General features: G+C 39.1%; 1 protein-coding gene across 1 annotated transcript in view; it reads right to left on the reverse strand.

Moving 5' to 3' along the window:
• LPAR1 (lysophosphatidic acid receptor 1) overlaps nucleotides 1-12,360 on the reverse strand; it is a 134,993-nt gene extending 122,633 nt beyond the window's left edge. The window contains exon 1 of the mRNA XM_054501884.2: nucleotides 12,288-12,360. The gene's annotated coding sequence lies outside the window, so the exon portion shown is untranslated. The remainder of the gene's footprint in view (nucleotides 1-12,287) is intronic.
• Nucleotides 12,361-14,227: the final 1,867 nt, after the last annotated feature.

The following is a 14,227-nucleotide window of genomic DNA, read 5'->3' on the forward strand; positions in this document are numbered from 1 at the left end:
TGTTACATAGGTATACATGTGCTATGTTGGTTTGCTGCACCCATCAACTCATCATTTACATTAGGTATTTCTCCTAATGCTATCCCTTCCCCAGCCCCTCACCCACCGACAGGCCCCCGGTGTGTGATGTTCCCCTGCCTGTGTCCATGTGTTCTCATACCACAAACTAATTTTTAAAAATTATTATGGAATAGTTTCTAAGTATTTTCCTGGCTTTTATACCCTTGATCTCTTGATTATAGGCTGTTTATTGTGTAGAATGTTCCTCAGTGGCAGCAAGGGCAGCCCAACGCAGAGTGTCAGAGTCTAAGTGAGGTGAAGAGGATGTCCCCATGGGAAGGCAGCCCAGAGTTTGTGTCAAAGCCTGAAAGGTGAGGGGTCAACCAGGAGAGAAAGAGAGAGGTAATCCAGGAGAGAAGGAGAGAGGTTTTCAATAGAAATAGAAATAAAAACAGTTATCAATGTGTGTGTTGCACAGTGAGAAGCTTGGGAATAGTGATATCCCAATAACAATGAACACAACTAACACTCACATCTTCGTCTCTTAACACCATTCTCTACAGAAAGGTGCCAGGCTCCTTGGAGATATGTCTGTTCCTCAGATTAGGGAAATACATGATGCCTTGGTCATCTTGAGCAGACAGTTAAGACAGCACTTAAAGAATTATGCAGACATGTAAAAAGGACAAGGAAACTAGTTTGAAACGTACTCACTGGTCTAATTCTTTCTAAGTTTGAAAATAAAAAAGGAATTCATAAGTTCATTTTAATATAAATAAAAGTTTGACCAAAAAATTGATATTTACAGAGACTCAAACACTTCCCTAGAAAATACTTACTATAAAGTGCAAAATAATAACTTTACAGTAAGTAAGTCTGGAAGACATCACCTTAATCAAGTGATCAAAATAACATCACCAATAATGGAGCAAATCGACAGCATGCGCCACCTGACGAAATGCAATGAGAATATCACTTCTGTCATATTCCTGCCAAAAGTTCGAAATTTAATCAACAGGAAACATGAAACAAACCCACTGAGGAACATTCTACACAATAAACAGCCTATAATCAAGAGATCAAGGGTATAAAAGCCAAGAAAAAACTTAGAAACTATTCCATAATAAAGTAGACTTAGAAAAGACCTAATTATAAATACAATGCAAGATGATGAGCTGGATCCTTCACTATCAAGGATATTGCTGTGACAATATGGGAAAATTTCAATGGGATCTGATAATCAGACGATAGTAAGATAACAGGGTTAATTTACTGATTTCAGTGCTTGCTTTGTGACTATGTTGAAGAATGCGCTTGTTTGTGAGAAAAACACAGTATTTGAAGATGTTAGAGCATCAGTGTAAACAATTCACTCAATTGACTTAGGGAGATAAAAGGTTCTTCACACTTTTTTACTGTACTTGCAACTTTTCTATAAGTTTAAGGGAGGCAGAGTAGAGGAGGAGGAGAGAAAGGAGCAGGGATAGAAGGAGAAGCAGTCATCTTACATAAAATAATTTTAAGTGGAAGAGAGGGTTCATGTGTCACTACTAACCATAAGAATAGACATCCCCAAGATCTGGCTAGAAGTGAGTGTTACAAAGTACATGACTACCCCAGACACACATGTGCCTGATTTTAGAGAAGACAGGAAAAGATGTCTCAAACAAATCACAAACTCTAAGAGGCACGTTGCCAAAAGTCAAATAGGTCTTCTGAAAAAGGAGAAGTCTAGACCACAGTCAACAGTGCAGGCAGCATCGTACCAAGTTTAGCTGTGTTTTCAAAAAAGCTAAAGAAATATCATAGTATTAGAAAGATACATTTATGTTCAACACAAAACAAAGACAAAGGCAGATGCTCCAGCAATGTGGCCCTAAGTACTTCTGTTTCCAGGATACATGTCACATGAGAAATGTGACGAGGTACCATGTTCTTTGAAGATGGTACATTATGAAATTTCTTCTGCCTACCAGTGAGTCTAATCTCTTCCAGATGTTGTGTGGTCCACAATGTGCTATTCAAATATATGAAAGTTTTGTTTATTTTCAAAGTTTGAGAGCCAAATAAGAAACCCAGTTTCCTTCACCAGCCTCTAATTAAACTGGAGATAAAAGCTTAAAAAAAATCAGTATACAACCTAAGTCTAGGCTTATACATCCTGCCTGAAGTTTTGAGGTGGGGAGGGGGAAGAATATAAGACCTGTGGAATACAATCCTAATATCTACTTCAGCATGGGAAAAATAATGAGACGCTTAATTTCATTTCCTTTCCTGCTCCCAGCATACTACCATTCTTCCTCATTGAAAACCCTCTTGGCAATACCTCTCTAAAACAGTAAATATAGAGGGGAATCTAAAGAAAACTAGTATTGTACTAGAGGATGAATTATTCCCAGCTGGGTCAAGGATATGTAAATACTCTGGCTTCCTGAGAAGTCACATACGTGATTTTACCAGCTTGAGGGGGCACCAAGAAAGAGCTGGCCTCGTTCTTTGATATACAATTCTATGAATAATATCTCAAATGTTACCACTGTGTTGAAGAAATCAGGAAGTGAAGCAAAGGGAATTAAGTGACTTTTCTCTGTTCACAATGATTTAGTAACTATGAAAATCACCGAAAAAGGGGGGTCCCCTCTCTAACTTATGTGAGTGGTTAACTCCTGTTTTCCTGTTATGAAAGCGTTTAAAATATAATAGCAGACACTTTTAAAAATAATGGCTGAAGTCTTTTATCAGGAAAGCAGCAGAAAATGTAAGGGAAAAGGAGCCTCTTTTTTAATAAACTATGAGGAGATAGTAAAACCACAAAGTAGCCACAAAGCCCCTATGTCTGAGACATGACCTAAAAACCAACCAGAGACCTAAAAACAGCTGTGAGGCCCCACTTGAAAGACTTCTATCTGCTAATGGGCCTGAAAGATGCTGTCCTACATGTCCAGAAAAACACAGTGGAATAGTCCAAATACGTAGAGAATGGAGAATGTCACACAGAAAACTTCTAACTAGTGTGAAAAGGGATTTGATGACCACTCCAAAAAAGAGATAAGGCATTATGACATTAGAAAGGGAATTCTGGGCTGGGTGTGGTGGCTCAAGCCTGTAATTCCAACACTCTCCGAGGCCAAGGCAGGACGATCACTTGAGACCAGGGGTTCGAGACCAGCCTGGCCAACATAGCAAGATGCCATCTCTACTTAAAAAATAATAATAAATATAAAAATATTTTTAAAGGAAAGGAATTCTGATACAAAAGGAGTCCACTTACAAAAAAATAAGTTTTACTAAACCGATATTCCCTAAAAAATCTGGGAGAAGAAGAAACAACCAGACTCAGTGGCTGTGGGTGAGACCTGACCAAGAATTTCCTGGGGCTTGAGAAGGAAGCAGTGTGCCAAAGGGCTGAGGTTAGAGTGACTGTTGTTTTAAGCCAAGTCATAGCGATAAAATGAGCAGGTGGCAAGTCTCTAAATCTTTTGTATTCCCAGATTTCCCCATTTTACAGTAATATAGTGCTGGGGGCAAGGGATAAAATGTGATGTGTTCAGCCGATTGCAGAGAAGTGGCTCCAAGGGTATAATTTTAGATTTCTAAAAGGTCACCTCTCCAAAGAACTACCCCAGTTTCTTTTGGTGGTAGCTGTGGAGGTAACTGAAGTGACATACAAGGACCCTTCTCCTTCTGGGGTCTGATGGTCTCGTTACGGAGACTGATCTCTGATCCAAGTTACATGAACTCCTCCTCTCAGCTGGAATTTATAGCACCACACTGATTTCTTTTGGCCCCAAGCCCAAATTGCAGCTGTTTGTACTTATTCGTGGTATGGTGTATTTTGAAACAAAATGAACCAGATTTTTCCTACTGCCTATGTCAGTGCCTGGTATTGGGAAACATTAACTCTTACACAGTCAGGCTACCAACGATTGCATTGTGTCTATGAAAGGAAGGATGATATAAAGAAGACACTGACCCCAAGCTGGGAAAGAGTCAATCAAGAAGCCCATTTCAAAGCAAAGGGCAGATATTCCATCATTTACTTAGTTTGGGGGCCCCATCTACTTCCAAATAAGTTTCAGATAGGTTACAGAAGATTATAATGAACAAGAGTCATGGATTAAAGTAAGCAAGGGAAATAGGTATTTCAAAACGGAGTGCAAAATTTTACTCTGAGCTCTCTGGTAACCAAAGCAAAAGGAAAAACGAAGAGTTGCATATTAACTATTGAGAGAGAGAGAAAGATGTTATTTTCTCCTACTAAATCCTAGTAAGAGTTATCAAATGGTATAAAATATACAAAAATATTAATATGGCTATTTCTTCTCCTATCAACTCTCAGTGAAAGCTGAAGATAAAAATAAATGGTTCTTGGATGATATAGCACCCATGAAACTTAAACACAAAATAAAACCAGACTTAAACAAAACAGAGTTTTTGATTTAGTAGAACCTAGACACCTGTATTTTTTTAAGTCTCCTTAATTCTGAAGCATATGTCTGATTACATGCCATTATCTTAAATCAGAGTTCTTCACAGATACTTTGACTAGAATAAATGTATTATATTCTACATTTATTGCTAGTAAGTGATCTAATATGTTACAAGGTGAGCAGAGCAAGCTTCACTGCAGAATATAGTAACACTGAGTCCTGTGTCTTCTCCAAAGCTGGTGAATAAGATGTTGTGTGAGAGAGAACCAACAATCTGTATGTTAACGAGCACCCAAAGTGGGTCTAGGTTGAAAGCTAAGTGTGTTAACTACTGCATTACACCAGTGGTTCTCAAATTGTAATATGTGGCACACAGAATTCACTGGAGGGCTTGTTCACAGATGTATGAGCCCCACCCCATTGCATGTCTGATTCAGTAGGTCTGGGGTGGATCCAAGAATTTGCATTTACTAACAAGTCTCCAAGTGATGCTGGTGCTGCTCATGGGGCCACAGTTTAAGAACCATTCACTAAACTATCCATTTAATAAATCAGTGGCCTCACATGGCCTTTAATAGAACTGGAAATAATAATTTAAAATAATATATAATTCAAGACTAAAGTCTCTGATAAGTGTCTGAAGTGTTCAGTATTGTTGATTACAAACAGTTTTAAGTGCTTTTAATACCTGGCAGAAAAGGCAAATTTGGCATTTTATTAAATAAATAAATAAATAAATAAATTGGACTTTCATCCAAACTGAAGGTCATTCCACCTGGTCAATTATAAGGACTGCCAGAAATATTGTTTTAGGAGAGAACCTTTGAATTATTCAATAAAAACTGTAACTGAAACACCATGGACCAGTGCAAAAAAGAACTGAGGGCAGGTGTTACCATTTATAAATCTTGGACATTAAAAATACACACACACGTTTAATGAAACTCCTAAGAGCATGTTAAGTATGAGAACTTCATCCCGGCAAGCGTCTACAAGAATAAGGGAGCTGCAAATGTACCTTCACATTATATGACTTGATCTGTAGCATAAAGCTATTTAGTGTAATCCGTCTGAATCTGAATTTTGGAGGATGTCGCCCAAGGCAACAGATTTAGTTTTGACAAAGTCAATAGCAAGTTCTCTTTAAAGAAAAGAACTGGCCAATAGGTCTGAGGATTCTTAAATTCATTTTCTGTTCATGAGCATAAGATCACACCATATAGCTCTACTGGAAAGGCAATATCTAATGCATAGATAGATTTCTTAAGTTATTAAATCATAGATTCAAAAGACGGCATAAGGATGTGGACACAGGTGGGTTTTATATCATTTGGAAATGGAACTTGATCTGTCAAAAGATAACTCCTACATACTATGTTATTCTCTGGATGGCTGTATCAATCCTCTTAAGAAACATTAAAGTTTAAAATCTTCGCGATCAGTCAGCTCAACCCAGAGACATTTTATTAAGATCAAAAGCTGTACTGAAATTAATATATCCCGCACATGGTCATAAAGTGACTTCTGAATAAAGATGACGTCAGCCCCAACTCCCCAATATGTCCACACCCAATTTCCAGTCAAAATACAAATGAAGACAAAAACTCAAAATAGCTCTGAAACCAAGAATAACAGCCAGCCGTTTATAAGAACCTGGGAGTAATATCTATTAAGTACAGTGCAGATGGAACTGAATTAAAAGCAACTGGTGTCCAATGAATGCTTTAATTGCTAAATAAGAACAGCTAGAAATAAATTAGAAGGTTCAGACCTCCCCTACCCTACCTCATTTTCCAGAACACTGGAATGAGCAGGAATGAGTAGCAGCAGCATCCCCACACTGTGCAGCCCTGCTTTCTAAAACAACCAGACAGCTATCCACTTGTCTTAGTCAGTTCAGGCTGCTATGAAAGCTACCACAGACTGGGTGGCTTAAACAACAAACATTTCTTTCTTACAGATCTGAAGGCTGGGAGTCTAAGGCCAGGGTGTCAACAGAGTTGGGCTCTGATGAGGCCTCTTCGGGGTTGTGGTCTGCCATCTTCTCAATTTAGCCTCACAAGTGGAAACAGGGCTAGAGAGCTCTTCTGGGGTCACATTTAATGAAACTCCTAAGAGTATGTTAGGACAGGGTCTTGCTGTCACCCAGGCTGGAGTGGTGCGATCATACCTCACTATAGACTTAAACTCCTATGCTCAAGTGATTCTGCCACCTAAGCCTCCCAGGAAGCTGAAACTACTGGCACACACCACCACACCAGGCTAATTTTTTAAAATTTTTATTAATAGTAGACATAGGGTCTTGCTGTGTTGTCCAGGTTGGTCTCAAACTCCTGAGCTCAAGCAAATCTTCTGCCTCAGCCTCCCAGAGTGCTGGGATTACAGGTGTGAGTCAACACGCCGAGTGTAGGGTCTCTTTTATAAGGCCCCTAATCTCATTCATGAAGGTGGAGCCCTTATGACCTAATCACCTCCTAATACCATCACCTTGGAGACTGAGATTTCAACATATGAATTTCAGGGAGACACAATCTTCAGTCCATAACACTGCTATTCTCCCTTTCTCTTACCCCTTTCAGAAGCTCTGTACAAAGAAGTTTTTTCATAAATCAGTAAGCACAATAAACAATCTACTGGTTGGTTCATGGCCTCCTGAATATGGGAGAACAGTAGTCCAGTTCTAAAAGAGCTGGGTACAAGAATTCTAACATGAAAAATTTCCTTGTCACTAGCCAAACCTCTTAGTATTGACTTGTGACTAGGGAAACAACGGGCTCCACTTTGATCAGGTGACTTCTTAGGGGCATGGGGCCAGGCTTTTCTCCTGTTTCAGCAGTCAGGGTCCAGAGCCTCCAGAGGTAGTCACCAGGATCACCCTTGTCAATGGTGCCAGCTGCTCACTTGCACAAAGGCATCAGGCTAAAAGGACAGCCATGGCTGCAATCCAGCAAGGACTGTTCTACTCCCCCAGCCACGTGCCTCAGTGTGAGCTGTGCTAGCCCAAAAGAATAAGCCTTCTGAAACCAGGCAGGAACCTGCGCAGCTAGTAAACGGGGCATGGTTAGAACTCCAAAGTCTAGGCCCACATTGTCCAATATGATAGTTGCTCTCCTATGTGCACAGTGCAGAAATACAACATTTTCCATTATCACAAAAATCTGTTGGACAGTGCTGGAATACTGTCCACAAAAATTACGAAGTGGAAGGAAGCTTTGCCACTTTTCCATTAAAATGGAAATACTCTTATTTTCTCCTACAAAATACAGTCTCCAGAGAGGTCAGTCATTTTGGAGTCAGAATTAAATCTAACTAAATGCCTCTACAACAATGAAAACATTAAGATAGCTAGTACACTAAGCTCATAATAACCCCTTTTGTTCACTGCATGTTTCCTATGTTTTAATATGCTAAAATCAAACACATGGAAATGCTGAGCTGTTTTAAATAATACTCCTCAGAAAGGAATAGGGTTCTCTTTAGAAGCATTTTCTTCAATATCAGGAATAACAAGAATCTCACTATTACTCCTACTATTCAACACAGTTCTAGACAGCCTAGTTAATTCAATGAAACAAGACAACAATAAATAACATGTAAGGAGTGAAAGAGTCAAAACTGCCCTTATTTGCAATCAAAATGATTATTCAAATTCAAAGTCCAAGAAAGTCTATAGATAAACCTGCTCCTAATTTTCCAGTGAAATGCTAAGGACCAAAATAGCCAAGACAAATTAAGAGAACAGAAATAGAGGACTTGACCTACCAACGAGTAAGACATATTAAAAGCCATGTAATGAAGGTAATGTGACAATTGTTCCAGGCTAGACATTCAGAGGTACACAAAGTTTCAAAACAGTCTTACATAAATGATACACATGACATTACAGTGGGAACATAAAGGGACTGGAAAAAAAAATGGTTCTAAGGCAAAAGGAAAAATATACCTAATCAGACACCCCAACTTCATATCATACACAGAACTAACATCCAGATGGACTAAAGACCTGAACGTAATTTGACTGGCCTAGGGGAACTCCAGCATCATGCTAGTCTCTTATTTCCTTTTAGCTTCATTTCTGAACCCTTCTACTGTTATTCTGTGCTAACAATCTAATGTAGGGAAAGCTGCCTCTATTTTCTGAAATGATACAGAAACAAGAAGTTAAAAAGATCGTGCTTGAAGATCTCTTTTATACCTAAAACTAACCACTGGCTTCCTTCCCCTCCAAAGAAAGTCATGTAATGTTCCTGATTCAGCAGACAGATTAAAAGCTCAATTAGAATTCTATTTTTAAAAATAATACATACAGCTTCTGAAAGAACATACAAGATGCTGACTAATAAATACCCTGGATAAAAACTTCCAAAATGACTAATAAATACCCTGGATAGGAACTTCCATATAAAAATTCATATAAATGTAGCCAACAAATGCAGAATAAGATTTAGCTTTTAACATATGCTAACCTTCTTTGGAAATTAAATATTTTACCTGGAAATAACAGTGGTTTTTTAAAGTTCTATCTTCAGACTTTCTCCTTGGTTTAAAGCTCTTTTTACTTTATATAACACTTACATGTTTCAGCTCATTAATAACAACTACGCAGGAACATTCAATTCCAGAGGCAATTTTAATGTAGTCATTGATAAAGTACAAGCTATCATAATAAAACTGTTTAATTTACTTAAAAAAGGAATGCAGTTCTAATCACATATTCATCTGTTATACTTTTCTTGTAAATTTCCCTTCGGAAACCAATTTTAAACTTCTAAACCACCTCAATCTGCACACTTAACAGTAAATCACAGTAATATGTGTATGTATTCTAGCTCTCGAGGCAAAACAAGCATTTAATTTTAACAGACACTACTCGTGGGGTGCCAGACAATCACACAAAACCAGAAGTATGGCTCAATGTGGGAACATATTTCTGAATGAACTTATCATTAAAGATAGAAAAAGTGTCCAGAATGTAAACTAATAATGGGAGATACTGAGGATGAACACAGTGCAATATTCATTGCTGTTTGAGAGCTGAATAGGTAGGTATTCTCTTATTCCTAATCGAAATTAGGATAAACCAAGGGACCTAAAACTCCAGAGATAGGATTTTTCCTGCTAAGGCTAATGGAATAAAGCAATTAACAACTTTCAATAAAAGAGAAATGCAAGAACTATGCTCTAGAAAGATGTGTCCATCAAAAGTCAAAAGCACTGTAGGTGTAACTTCTCTTTAAAATGTGAAGGGAGCCAGGCATGGTGGCTCACACTTGTAATCCCGGCAGTTTGTGGGCCTGAGGCAGGAGAATTGCTTGAGGCCAGGAGTTTGAGACCAGCCTGGTCCACATGGTGAGACCCCATCTCCACAAAAAAAAAATAAAAATAAAATATGAAGTGTTGGTTACAAGAAACCTAATTTGTATACCCAGATGAGAAATTCTGGGAATCCAGGCAGATCATCAGGAGCTCATTTGAAATGGAAATCCCCTGATCCTGTGGAATCAACTGTAAATTAAACAGTTTTATTATGATAGTTTGTATTTTATCAATGACTACATTAAAATTGCCTCAGAATTGAATGTTCCTGCATAGCCGTTATTAATCAGCTGAAATGTGTAAGTTTTATATAAAGTATTTAAACCACAGAGATTCAGTCACAAACAGAGAAGGCAGGATTATGGTTGTCCCTATCCCTGGAGTTTAGTAGGCAAGCCAGAACACTCCACAGTAAGACAGGGTCAACACATGCACCCTCGCATCTCAAGTAAAAGTAGGCAACAGTGAGACCAGCAGGGTGGCACACAAATCTACTTAGAACCCATTCTCTAGGGACAATTAATGTAATTTGCTTAATAGAGTGAACCACAAATCAAAAGAAAAAGGGCTATGTTGGGTGCTAAAAGTGTTACAAACACATAGGCATCCCTGAGGATGCCCTAAAGAGTTTTCTTATTTGGAAGGAAAATCTCCTTCTCTTTGGGGAGGGGAAGATAAGTACAGTGAACTATTATTTGGGGGTCAGGGACTAAAAAGTGGTGGCTGCAATCACAGAAAGGTCAGTCACCCATGAGCCAGTGCAGTGTGGCCAGGTCAGAAGCTTCCTCCTCCACCATCCCAAGGAGCTGGACCATGAAAACCAAACCATTCTTTGTGGGAGTTAAAGGGAGAAGCTGCAGCCACATATCCTAGGAATTATTCCCCCAAACCTCCAGCTGTATCTCAGATTTATATGGCTCACAGAAACAAAAATATAATGGTAACAATAATTGGGCTCAGAATTCATAACTCAGAAATGACTGAATTTATTTGCATATGTCTTGGACCACTATTCCAACTAACATGTAATATTCATACTGTTAGTAGTGTCAAAGTCACATTAACTATCTCAATTAAGTTCATCCCAACAACTCAGACTTAAGAAAAACTAATCATTCCATGAGGGCATAATTAAGGCTCCATCCTTCATCCAGTACACAGCTGCCATAGTTCTTTGTGCTCATAAACATTTGTGAAATGCACATCTTGATCCTCCAGTGACAGTCACCGTCACCAATTTTGGCTAACAATGACTTTGCAAGATATCTCTCCCATTCACCCTAGTCTTCAATCGGCCACATCTTGTTTTGAACTGCAGTTTACTTCATTCAATTATTCTCTCTTCTGTGGCTTCAGTTTTGTTCTCTCCTCAGTTCCCAGTCCTCAGAATATAAACATGCCAGATTTGCTATTCAAGAAAGAAAAAGTACTCCCTTGACCCCAACTTCTTCCTTGTCTCTCGTCCCCTACCCCATCCTCCCTTTTCAAGGCCCAGGATACTGAAGAAACTGTGCTTATTGCTTTTACATTTTTATATGATGAACCATGGCTTCCTCCATCCCAACTCAAAACCTTAAGATCACTGACCCCTAAAAAGGATCTTTCTCTGTCCTTACCTTACTTGACCCTTTGTTGGCATTTTGCATCATTAATCACTCGTTTTAATTTTGCCCTACTCACAACACCATGCTCCCTTGATTCTTTTCCAACTTTGTGATAGCCTTTTCTCAAGCCTCTTTGCAGGATCCTCTTCCTCTGATGACTAGGAAATGTTGGCTTACCTGCAAGCTCTGTACTTAGCTCTTTCCTATTCTACTTCTGCTTACTCTCCTTAGGCCATCTTATCCATACCAATCAATTCCACAGACACTTATAGGCTGGTGATAATTAATTATGCAACCCATTCCAGAATGTAGTCCAACATTCCAACTTAATAGATTCAAATCCATTCTTGGTTGAGCATGGTAGCTCATGCCTGTAATCTCAGCACTTTGGGCGGCTAAAGTGGGAGGATCACTTGAGCCCATGAATTTGAGACAAGCCTGGGCAACAAAGTGAGACCCCATCTCTACAAAAAACAAACAAAAATAGCCAGGTGTGATGGCGTGTGCTTGTGGTTCCAGGTACTCAAAAGGCTAAAGCGGGAGGATTGGTTGAGCCCAAGAGGTCGAAGCTGCAGTTAGCCATGATTACGACACTGTACTCTAGCCTGGGTGACAGAGTCTCAAAAAAAAAAAAAAAAGAAAAAAAAGGGTCTCTATCTCTAATCTCATTTCATTTCTCTCTGTCTCTCTCCAATTTAACGTCTTGCAATGATCTAACAAAACTGTGGAAATCCTTTCAATTGTTAAGAATTGGGAGGGAGGTGGGCTGGGTGTGACAGCTCATGCCTGTAATCCCAGCACTGCAGGAGGCCCAGGCAGGTGGATCACTTGAGCTCAGGAGACCAGCATGGGCAACATGGTGAAAAAAATTAGCTGGGTGTGGTGGCGTGTGACTGTGTGGTCCCAGCTACTCGGGAGGCTGAGGTGAGAGAATTACCTGAGCCCAGGAGGTGGAGGTTGCAGTCTACTGTGATGGCACCACTGTACTCCAGCCTGAGCAACGAGTGAGACCCTGTCTCAAAAAAAAAAAAAAAAGAAAAAGAAGAAGAAGAATTGGGAGGGAGGAAGCAAAGTTCAGATTCCTTTGTACATTCCCCAAGACCTCCCCTGATCCAGCCTCTGCCTCCCACTAGCAAGTCTTACATTATTTACCAACAGAACTACCTGGAGTTCCTAGAAAACATCATGTTACTTCATGCCTTCCATATTCTGTTTCCACAATTAAAATGCCTTCTTCCACTGCCTATCCACAAGGTGAACTCCCTTTATCTTTCAATCTTCCAATGTCCAGCTGATGTCTCAGGAGTCTCCTTCTTAATCACTGCCACACACACATCATCAGCAGTGCGTTGGTGTGCCCTGCTATATGCCATCACCTCTGTACCTTGCACATAAGTCATAACATTCATCACACTAAACCCTATTCAGTTATGAGACAACTGCTGGACTTTGAGCTTCCTGAGGATAAAGCCAGAACTATAATTATTTCTTTATCCTAATGCTCAGTGTGCCTGGCAATATAGACAGTGCTCAATAAAGGGTAATTGAACAAGAAAAGGAGTAATTAATGAAGGCATACAGCCACTAGAAATGAAAAATGAACTGAAGAATTGGTTTGCCCAAAAGCACAAGTATTCTAACAAAACTATTTCCTGTCCAGTGATTTTCTTCATTCATGCATGCATGCAAAAGGCTGTACACAAGACACAAAGTGCTGCTAATATAATCTTCCCAGCTTTCTCAAGTCACTGAAAATCCTGATGATGCAAGAGCCTTCCTAGTCAATCCCACACATTCCATTCCCAATGGCCATTAGGAAGAAAAAGAAACACATACAAAATGGTGGGGAAATGATCCCTAAAGGTTATGCATTATAATTAACTTTCTGTCTTGGCACATCTTTTAACTTATTCCTTTTTCCTTAACACACTCACCTGCTTGTTCCATAATGAATTTGGAGTTCACCATTGCCTGTGCAAACATCTGTATTACCAATTCCATGCCATGGTAATTACATATTCAAAAGTTACAGACTCAACACACAAAAAAAACCCCAAATAATTTGGTTTGATCCAAATCACACCTCCAAATAGGTACACAGGCAAGCCAACTCAAATAAATTCACAGGGGTATAAGGTATAAATCTTTACACCACATAAACAAATGTTTATGCATTAGAATTGAGTATGAAAAATAAAGCCTTAAGAGATCTAGAAGAAAATATAGTAGAATGTTTATATAGTCACAGATTGAGAGGAGGCTATTTTAGCATAAGGCCAAAGAAAAGACTGATAAAGGTAACTACCTAAAATAGTTTTGATATTTGTCTCCAACCAAATCTCACATTGAAATGTAATCCCCAGTGTTATACCTGGGGCCTGATGGGAGGTGTTTGGATATTGGGGACAGATCCCTCATGAATGGTTCTGGAACATCCTCTTGGTGGTAAGTGATCTGAGTTCTCTCAAGATATAGTCATTTAAAAGTATGTGTCACCTCACCCCAACTAACTCACTCCTTCTCTCCCTTTCTCTCTTTCTTTCAGTGGTGCTTGCTTGCTCCTGTTTTCACCACATGAGGTGCCTCCTCCCCCTTCACCTTCTGCCATGACTGTAAATTTTGTGAGGCCTCCCCAGAAGCCGAGCAGATGCCAGCACCATGCTTCCTGTAGAGCCCGCAGAATTGTGAGCCAATTAAACTTCTTTTCTTTATAAATTACCCAGTCTTAGGTATTTCTTTACAGCAGTATAAAAATGGCCTAATACACTACCTGAACATTTAAAGCTTCATTATATTAAACAAATGCATATATGAAAAAATGCTTTATATCACATCATAAACCGTTAACATTCGTAAAGTTTTAAAAACAAAAATTAT

Source organism: Pongo pygmaeus, chromosome 13 (assembly GCF_028885625.2).
Source record: "Pongo pygmaeus isolate AG05252 chromosome 13, NHGRI_mPonPyg2-v2.0_pri, whole genome shotgun sequence".
Taxonomy (NCBI): domain Eukaryota; kingdom Metazoa; phylum Chordata; class Mammalia; order Primates; family Hominidae; genus Pongo; species Pongo pygmaeus.